This window comes from Pseudorasbora parva, chromosome 18 (assembly GCF_024679245.1).
Source record: "Pseudorasbora parva isolate DD20220531a chromosome 18, ASM2467924v1, whole genome shotgun sequence".
In the NCBI taxonomy this organism is placed as follows: Eukaryota; Metazoa; Chordata; class Actinopteri; order Cypriniformes; family Gobionidae; genus Pseudorasbora; species Pseudorasbora parva.
In genome coordinates this window covers 2308659-2319165 of record NC_090189.1, presented here as the reverse complement: position 1 = coordinate 2319165, position 10507 = coordinate 2308659, and the positions used below count along the sequence as shown (strand labels likewise).

The 10507-nt window shown below is 36.4% G+C and overlaps 1 long non-coding RNA gene across 1 annotated transcript; it reads left to right on the top strand.

Moving 5' to 3' along the window:
- Positions 1-1456: 1456 nt before the first annotated feature.
- LOC137046272 (uncharacterized) lies at positions 1457-6213 on the top strand. The gene is made up of 3 exons (XR_010898920.1): positions 1457-1531; positions 1670-1861; positions 5372-6213. It is a non-coding gene; the product is annotated as an uncharacterized lncRNA (long non-coding RNA).
- Positions 6214-10507: the final 4294 nt, after the last annotated feature.

Here is a 10507-nt window from a genome sequence, read left to right as displayed (position 1 = left end):
GAGAGTGACGGTTTTAAGTCAGTTTAACATAATTCAATTACATTTGAACCAGAAACCTGATATAATGGTGTTAAATGGAGATGAGTTGCTTAAATAAAGTGAACAGCATCATAAGTTCATTTTGTTGAGTGTAACTTGCGGATTCAACAAAGCCAGGAAACAGACATCCTGTCGAGGCCGGGGAATGGAGACTTCCTGAAGTGTTTTACAAAAAGTTGCATTTGTAGAGTAACTGTTAACTTATAACAATATAAACAGATATTAAAAACTCTGATGTTTATAATCGCAGATTTTTTTTGTCAGCACTATAAAGTTAAACTTATATGCAGTGTTATTTTACATGTGATTGACATGAAAAGCACTGATTATTTAATTTTTTCTATTGTATGTTTTTGTGCCATTGCTTTTAATTTGGTTATTTTTTCTTTATTTGCTTTTAATAATCTTAGTTAGGCTAGTATGTTTTGCTGTGGTGTCAAAGTTGTAAATTTGATAAAATGTTGGCAGGGCAAGTTAGTAACACACACACACACACACACACACACACACACACACACACACACACACACACACACACACACACACACACACACACACACACACACACACACACACACACACACACACACACACACACACACACACACACACACACACACACACACACACACACACACACACACACACACACACACACACACACACACACACAAAACCTACCCATCACAGGAAACATTCTGCATTTTTACTTCCTCCAAAAACAACAACACAATTTAGCATGTTTATAAAGGCATTTGAATAATATCAGTGTAATACCCATTTAGTTATACAAATTTGTGTCCTCATAAACCACATAAACAGTCTCTCTCTCTCTCTCTTAAAATCTGTGTTAAAAATCAATATTTAAATTGTGTAAAGGAATTGTGTAACAAATTTAATGTATGTTTTTATCCTGAAACTTTCATTTTTGGTTTTAAATATGTACAAAAAAAACGTGTTATCTTTCAATTATTGAATTTTATTCTTGGGCAAGCTAAAATGGCGATCTACATGAGTAGAAAGAGTAAAATTGAACAAAGAAGTAATGATGATGAGGTTGTTGTTATTTTTAAGTCTTTACTTAAAGCAAGAATTCAGATTGATTTTAGATATTACAAGGCTATGTGTGACCTTTCTACTTTTGAGTTGAAATGGTGTATTTGTGATGCTTTGTGTACAGTTGTTGATGATGAATTATTTTTTTGTGTTTAATTTTGTGTGAAAAAGGGGAATGTAAAAAAAAAAAAAAACAAAAAAAAAAAAAAACAAAGAATCCCATAAAATTGTGATGTGCAAATCTTAAAAAGATCTGTTTTTGTAAAACAGTATTTTTTTGGGGTGATTTGTAAATAAAGTTTTTTTCAAAATCAAATCTCTCTCTCTCTCTCTCTCTCTCTCTCTCTCTCTCTCTCTCTCTCTCTGAATCCAAGCGTATACTCTCAACCTCAGACGGCACTAAGATCTCAGAGCTGCAGAGGAGGTCTTTCACAAGGTTAAAATTACTTTTATCTTTAAAAAAATGTGTTTAAATGCTCAACAATGAAGCAAAAGATGTAAATCTGTATTGCAATATTTTTTCTTTACCTCCTACATTGCACCTCTATTTTTTATTATTATTTTTTTGCAACAGATAATGCAAAAACTGAATTAAAGAAGAACTGAATCATGGCAGCAGATCTGCAGGAGAACGAAACATCAGGACAGGAGAGAAAGAGAAGAATGGCAGATAAAGAGAAAGAAGACGAGACTCAAACAGATCCAGGACATGAAAAGATCCGGAGACGCGTCAGACGGAGCAGCATCAACAGCGGAGCACCAAACTGTGAGTCTTTATGATAAAACACTGGAATATTTTCATCCTATATTCCTGCAATAAACCAGAAGCTGCAGTAGAACCGTAATGCTAATGATCTCTCAGAAAAAAAAGGTACAGTGGAGGTACAATTTTTTTCCTTGGGGATCAAAACATATAACGACTGGTCCTTAGGGTACAATTATATCATTGTTTTCCTCAGTTCAGTCCCAGTGAGCCGCTGTCCTGCAGAGTTTGGCTCCAGCCCTGAAAGACGTCTATAGAAGCTCTTTATGAGAATTAACAGGTTTAGATTTTAATGTCAGCATAACCAAAACACATAATTGCTCAAAAAAGAAGCAAAACAAACTGTATCAGGAAGAATAATGTTTGACTAAACTCATCAATAAATAATATTCGCCAACAATACTTGCGTGTCACAGATCAGACGTTTTAAATATTGATTTTTAACACAGATTTTAAGATTGATAACACACACTGTTACAAACTCTGGCACTAGGGATGCAACATAAAGGACACATAGAGAGAGAGAGAGACAGAGAGAGAGAGAGAGAGAGAGAGAGAGAGAGAGAGAGAGAGAGAGAGAGAGAGAGAGAGAGAGAGAGAGAGAGAGAGAGAGAGAGAGAGAGAGAGAGAGAGAGAGAGAGAGAGAGAGAGAGAGAGAGAGAGAAAACTCCCTTTAGGTGCCACTAATTAACCGGATGATTGCAGGTCAGCTACCAGGGAAACTGCAGCGTAACAGATTAGACACTCCCACATAACACACACACATATCAAGAATCAGCTTATGAATCTCAACAATGGTGACATACTTAATGCTGCAGTGCATGCTGGGAGCCGTGAGGTTTATACTGTGTGGGCTTAGAATGGTTGGAGATAAACTCTGGAGGACATCAAATCTCTAGGACTAAACTTGCCTATCCCTGAACAATGTACCCTTAAGGGGACAACCCCAGTGACGGCCACTTAAACAGCACTAGGTAACTTTTCAACCTTCATAATATATTTTTTAAGACTCTTGTGATGATCCATCGACTTACAATAGGTTGAATGACACGTCTGCCATAGCCTGATGGGGTCTGTATCGTTTTTAATCGTACTTTTAAACTTCGGGTTTCGGGTAGTAACCCGAGAACAAAAAGAACTACAAAATTCAACTGCTTTGCGGCATATACGTCACTTCCACCAACACACACACTTCCTTACATTCGGACGTGCGAGCCCAACTTTGTTTGATTCAGCTTCAGACAAACAGATGCAAACACTAGACCCACAGACATTATTCGGTTTTATTATCTTTCCACTGTTTTTCAATGTCAGAGCGGGCGTGGCCATTTTAAACTTGAATGTGCACGGCTTTCAGTGTCAGCAGTCTCCAGTTATTATTTATCTGGGCAAAAACAGTTCATTGTGCTGATGAATGTTGGTATTTATTGTCAAATTATTTTAATTTGTTAAAGTTATTAAAGGAATACTTCAGCGCTGGGAAGATGAATCTGTATTTAAACTGGGTCATTATTGTAGCAGAAATGTGAAATTATTTTTGAATGTGGTCCTTTCTAGACTGAGAAAAGACAGAAAATGTATTTTTGTCTCATGGGGATGAAAGACTACAATTCCCAGAATGCTTTGCTGCCCTGTGAGGCCACTCCCACAGCCACCACTACTGGATTACTGTGACTGAGTTAGAGAACAGACACTACAGTTAAAAACTGAACGTGTGTGTTCAATATAATGAGTGAGTCGCCGCGCGAGTCTCACAGCACTGAGCACTGACTGCAGGAGTGAGATAAATGAGCTGATGAGCTCTCGTGAGGACAGCTGAGGTAATCACGACTACACTCGCGGCATACATTCACAACGCCAGTTCAGTCTGGCGCGTTTCAGTTCATGCCTTTGGAAGCTTAACTTTCATAGAAATTAATTTGAGAAGTTAAAAGACTTCCATTGCTCACCATAGCTCCGTTTAAATGAGTGCCTGTAGCTGAGCTGAGCTGTGAGTGTGATCTCCATCCTCATGAGCGGGTTCAGAACATGAGGAAATGGCTCCCTCTGCTGGCTGTAGTCTTTAGCCTTTGGCCAAACATTCCTCCTATGATGCAAATATCGTCAATTTGCATCATAGGAGGAATTTTTCCAGAAATAAAATGCATAAATCTCTCGTCTCAGGGGGATATGAGGAGGGGAATCACAATCATTTGAATATACTCCAGGGTTTCTACACTGTAAAAAATTATTTAGAAAGAAAAAAAGTTTCCTGGTTGCCTTAAAATTTTGAGTTCATTGAAATTACAATTTTGAGTTAATACAATGAATTTTTTTTTTGAGATTCGACAACCTTTATTAAAATATTATTAAAAGATTTTGTAAGCATATTGGGTAATAATGTGTGTGTTATTTCTGATGACGCAGTGAAACATGCTAAATTGAGCTATTTTCATGATTTATCAAATTTTTTATGTGGTTCAGATACAATAATATTTTGAGTTTCTATTTATTAAACAAAATTCCTTCATTGTATCAACTCAAATTTTAAATTTCAATAAACTCAAAATTTTAAGGCAACCAGGTTACTTACTTTTTTAAGTTAAATCAACAAAAACCACCAATTTGTTTTTACAGTGTACTGATACAAAGCCATATGCTAATCACTGAAGTAACCCTTTAACACACTTGTTTGTTGTGCAATTGCTTTATCGTGCACAGCACTTTGCTAAATGTGAAGCGGACGGATGGAAACAATGGACACAATGACAGAAGGGTGTACAAGATAACATACAAGTTATAAAAAGCTTCCCATTTAAAGTGACAGTGATACTAGAATTACACTGAAGTCAAAACTCTGTTGTGAAAATAATACTTTAATAATCCCAGGGGGAAGATATTTTTGTTACAAACTCAAGATATACAAACAACAACGTTTATTTGTTTACACACACACACACACACACACACACACACACACACACACACACACACACACACACACACACACACACACACACACACACACACACACACACACACACACACACACACACACACACACACACACACAAGACCTCATTATCTGTGAGGAAGGATATAGGAGGCAGCTGCAAGCAGTGAAATGGAGGACAAACTGAAAAAGAGCAGATGTTAAACCCTTTCACTGGAAAAAGTGTGGTTGTTAAAACACAGGTGTGACGCTCGGAAACAAAAAATAGTCTCAACTGAATTTAAAACCAGAATAGAGTGGCTCATATACTGAAACTAATTATGTTAAATACTCCACGAGTGCTAGCAACAGGTGTGTTTATAACAACATATATCAAATAAATACAATTAAACAACTAAATCATTCCTGTAAAATTATGAAATTGATTAGTAAGTGCTGTAAAATAGTATAATAGAAGCGCAGTCCTGAATCTGCAGCGTCCGGTATTGCAGGAATACTCCACTCATTTCATTAAGTGTCCATCTTCTCTGTGTCTGAATGTGTCCACTTATCAATCAGACGCTTGTGTTATTAATGTCTAGTTCATGAAGACCCAGACGGCTAGGTTCTGATGTCTCAGATGAGGTAAGACACACTAATCACAGACTAAAATACCAAAATCATCTCAGCTACTGTGTGTTTTCTCTCCAAACAGGTGCAGTTCATCTAACCTGAGCAGCAAAATATTCATTAATATCCAGTCACTGATTAAAAAGTGTATATTTCATATTGCTCATGTTTTAGCATTATTATAGATATTATAATAATATTACAGATCTATATATAATCAACTGATATCATGTTCAGTCGTTGATGACTTTACTACTGATCTGCCGACATTGTCTCTCTATGATAAATTAAAATAAGCTGATAATATCACTGTTTACTCCAGAACGACTGTACAGCCAAATCTAATTCTGCTGCAGTATTGTCCTGTTATACACTGTGAAGCTGCTTTGAAATAATTGTCATTGTAAAAGTGTGATATAAATAAAGTTGACTTGACTTCAGACAAGCTTAAAGGGGACCTATTATGCAAAATTCACTTTTATATGGTGTGTGTCCACAGTGTGTGTAAACAACCAGCCTGTAATGGTAAAAATACATTCAATACTTTTGTTATAATCCCCATCAATCATTATCAATCTCTCATATTTCCTCCACTCCTGTGTAAGAGTAGGAAGCCCCGCCCATGACTGCTGCTGATTGGCCCTTTTGGCATAGACACGCCCCTGAGTGAGAAGCAGCCACAGACACAAAGCGGCAAACCATATATCTGGATATAACGTCATATAGCCCATAATAACACACTCTCACACATTTATTTATTTAGCATTGTTGCGAAGAGTAAAGTTTACATGTGGTGTCATCAGCCAGACGCATTTAGACTGTGACCAGCAACAAGTCCAAAAGCCAGGGTCTGTCATGGTATGGGGTTGTGTCAGTGCCCTTGGCAAAGGTAACTTGCACTTCTGTGAAGGCACCATTAATGCTGAAAAGTACATCAAGATTTTGGAGCATAATATGCTGCCTTCAAGAAGATATCTTTTCCAGGGACGTCCATGCATATTTCAACAAGACAATGCAAAACCACATTCTGCACACATTACAAAGTCCTGGCTGCGGAGGAAGAGTGTACGGGTACTTGACTGGCCTGCCTGCAGTCCCGACCTGTCTCCAATAGAGAATGTGTGGCGCATTTTGAAGCGCAAAATGCGACAACGAAGACCCCGTACTGTTGCCCACCTTAAGACTTGTTTGCAGGAAGAATGGGACAAAATTACACCTGAAACACTTCATCACTTGGTGTCTTCAGTCCCTAAACGTCTTTTAAGTGTTGTGAAAAGGAATGGCAACATTTCAAAGTGGTAAATGCTTTACTGTCCCAACTTTTTTTTAAATGTGTTGCAGGTCTGAATGACAGGAAAGGATGCATATTTACAAATGACATGAAGTTGACCAGACAAAACATGAAATATTTTGTGTTCCTATTGTCTGCAATGAAAGACAAGTCAAAGTAAATTTAGAAATCACTACTTTTTTATTTTATTTGCACATTCCATACTGTCCCAACTTTTTCTGATTTGGGGTTGTATGTATTTATTCACTCATGCGAAGATTCTCGGGACCAATAATATATTTGACAAAAAATAATGCAAATATTGTTTGCAAATGGTCCCAAAAGGATTATTTTTCAACTAGAATTAGACCTAGAATTTCGTTTAGCGTTCTGTTTCTTTATGCTGCTATCATATGATATCAAATTAGACTGAATCGATGGCAAGATAATCGTAATCGTAATGTAACTGAAACATGAAACCAGTGGGTTCACACCCTTCTCCACAACTGGTCATTTCTGACTTTTGTTTTGTTGTGGAGTATCTGAGGCTCAAAGGCTCCACCCTCTTCTGGAGGGGGGGGGGGGGGGGGGAAGCAGCAGCTCATTTGCATTTAAAGGGACACACACAAATATGGCATGTTTTTGCTCACACCCAAACAGGGGCAAATTTAACAAGATATATGATCTGGGGGTATTTTGAGCTGAAACTTCACACACACATTCTGGGGACACCAGAGATTTATATTACATCGTGTGAAAGTCGCATAACATGTCCCCTTTAATGATTTATGTTTTGTTTGTTTATGAAGTATCTGGTCACTGTTTTTACTGTATGATACTGTTTCTTTAAAACTATTTAAACATTTCATACTGATGAAAATATGTACAAGTGTGACTTTTTATTGCAAGTAGACAGATCTATATGAATACACAGGACATACCAAATACATAACTATTATACCATATACACATTATTTACATCTTCTTAAGCACAAACATCAATCAACTATTTTATCTGTATTGATTGTATACTGTATTTAATGTTGTACGACAGAACTGTAAAGCTTTGATTTAACTGGAAATGCATGTTTTATTGAAGGGATTACTTTATTTCTGAGTGAGGCAGATCATTTCTCAAATCTTGAGGTTAATATTAGTAAACTGAGCCAGTGATAGATAATAATAGTAATAGACATTTAACTCACGTCCTTCCAGTTTATTAGTATTACTTTTTTCACTGATATGAAGGAAGTGTATGGATAGACTGAGCAGAATTTCTCGACAGATGCAGGTCCAAAAGAAGAGGATATAATAATCTAGCATATTGTGACAGTATGTACAGTTATTAATGTTAACAGCCAATATGCAACAGTTCACGTTTGATAATATGTGTATTTTGTATTGCAACAACTGTATTCGAGAATTACTGGATATAACAAAAATGTATTTTATCAATATTAAGTACATTGGTATATTGAGGTTTCACATTTCTTTTTATTAAAACTTTTTATTCCCAAAATAACGATTTATTTTATTAATTTTTTTTATATTTTGTATTGCTTCTTTTCCTATAATATTTTTCTTTTTTCAGTGGGAAGAAATGGATTAGCTCTTGATCAGACACGATTTAACCCTGGCTTATGCACATTTGAGAGAGATTTTTAAAAATGTTTATATATATATATATATATATATATATATATATATATATATATATATATATATATATATATATATATATATATATATATATATATATATATATATATAAAACGTATGATTGACTATCACAGCGCTTTGTCCAAATACAGACATTATATTGTACGTTCATCATCTGCTTTGGACACACACACACACTCTCAATATTTTGAACATCATGAAGCATAAACACATTTGATGAACCCTGTTTTACAATATCAGCTTTGCTTAATCTGTGGAGTCATGAGAAAACTGGAATGGAAAGTACACACTCTGCAAATGTGTGCTTATTTTTTGTTATGTCATGAAAAAGGAAAGGAATCCCGTGTGACTTAAAGGTCATGTAAGACAAAGACGGGTATAAAACAGTAAAGGTCAATTATACAATACAAGTTAACTCATACAAAAGGTTCTGGTTCAGGAAGCCCCAAACACATTTTGAGAAATAGAAAAAATAGTGAATTATCTATTCTGTCAGATTTCACCGCAGTTCTTTGAAGAAACATATAAATAATATATTTAATATATAAATAAACAAATATTTGCATATTGTTATTGTTGGTAGATGTGTATGTCTGGTTTGACCTGCAGTGGTTTTTATGTAAAACTTGTCTTTAGGGATCCGTATTATGAACGCATTTTCAGGCTCTCTTGCTCTTGCGTTTCAACAAACAGGAACTAAAACCACTTAAAAAAATGAAACCACCTGTTTTTCCACCTGAAGGGGAATCATATTAACATGTTATTAGTGTAATTTTTAGCATAGTGTAATTTTTTTCGGGGAAACCCATGTTGAAGTTGGTGATTATAAGAAAACCTCCACCCCCACGTCTATCAATTATGGAATATAAAGAATGAACCTGGACTATTAATTTCCATTTCAATTATTTACTGCTTTACCAGATTAAAGACAATAAGGGTCCATTCGTTAATACATTTGTTGCAGTATTTATTTTTGTTCGTTTATACAAGTACAATAGTTCATTAGTTCGTTAGTTCATATCTGCTCAGGTTAACATTTAATTAGTTATGTAATCTCCATGCAGGTGTTATAAAAATATGACAGCTAAACAAAATACAGCCTTCCAGGTAAGATTTTAAAAAGGCAGCTTACCTCAAATCATCAAGCAACCCCTGTACACAAAAACAAGAGGAAAGGAGTGTACACACAACATAAATATCCCACAACATAGAATTAAAAGATATAAAATATAAGCCCAGGTTAGCTCTCTTTATAACCACACACTTTTACAACAGTAATATCTCAACAACACTGTTCGGAGTTCAGGACCAGAGAAAACACCCATCGAGAGAGCTAACAATTGAAAGATACTTGTGCCTTTTATTTCTCATCCCTCCTTCATTGAGCAAACCAGCTGACAGGCATGTGTTAATCCACAATACACAGTCATCAAGTGCTTGACTATATCTCATCACACCGCATCACATGTACCAATAAAACAACAATACATTTTATCACACCTGCCTTTACATGCACATCCCTTTACTTTAATGCCATCCCATTGTTAATCCGTAGGGTTTAATCTGGAGTCGGCCCACCCTCTCTAACAGCTCCAGCTCTTCTGGGAAGGCTTTCCTCAAGGTTTAGGAGTGTGTTTATGGGGATTTTTGCCCATTCTTCTAGAAGCTCATTTGTGAGGTCAGGCACTGATGTTGGACGAGAAGGCCTGGTTCTCAGTCTCCGCTCTAATTCATCCTAAAGCTGTTCTATCGGGTTGAGCTCAGGACTCTGTGCAGGCCAGTCAAGTTCCTCCACACCAAACTCCTCACCCATGTCTTTATGGGCCGACGCTTTGTGCACTGGAGGGCAGTCAGGCTGGGACAGGAAGGGGCCATCCCCACAAAGTTGGGTGCGTAAAATTGTCCAAAATGTCTTGGTGAAGCATAAAGAGTTCCTTTCACTGGAACTAAGGGACCAAGCCCAACCCCTGAAAAACAACTCAGAGAACACGTCTCGTCCAGTGGTGGCTGCTTTACTCCACTGCATCCCATGCTTTGCACTGCACTTGGTGATCAATCAATCAATCAATCAATCAATCAATCAATCAATCAATCAATCAAATTTTATTTATATGGTGCCTTACAACAACCACAAGGAGCACAAGGCGCTTTACAGTAA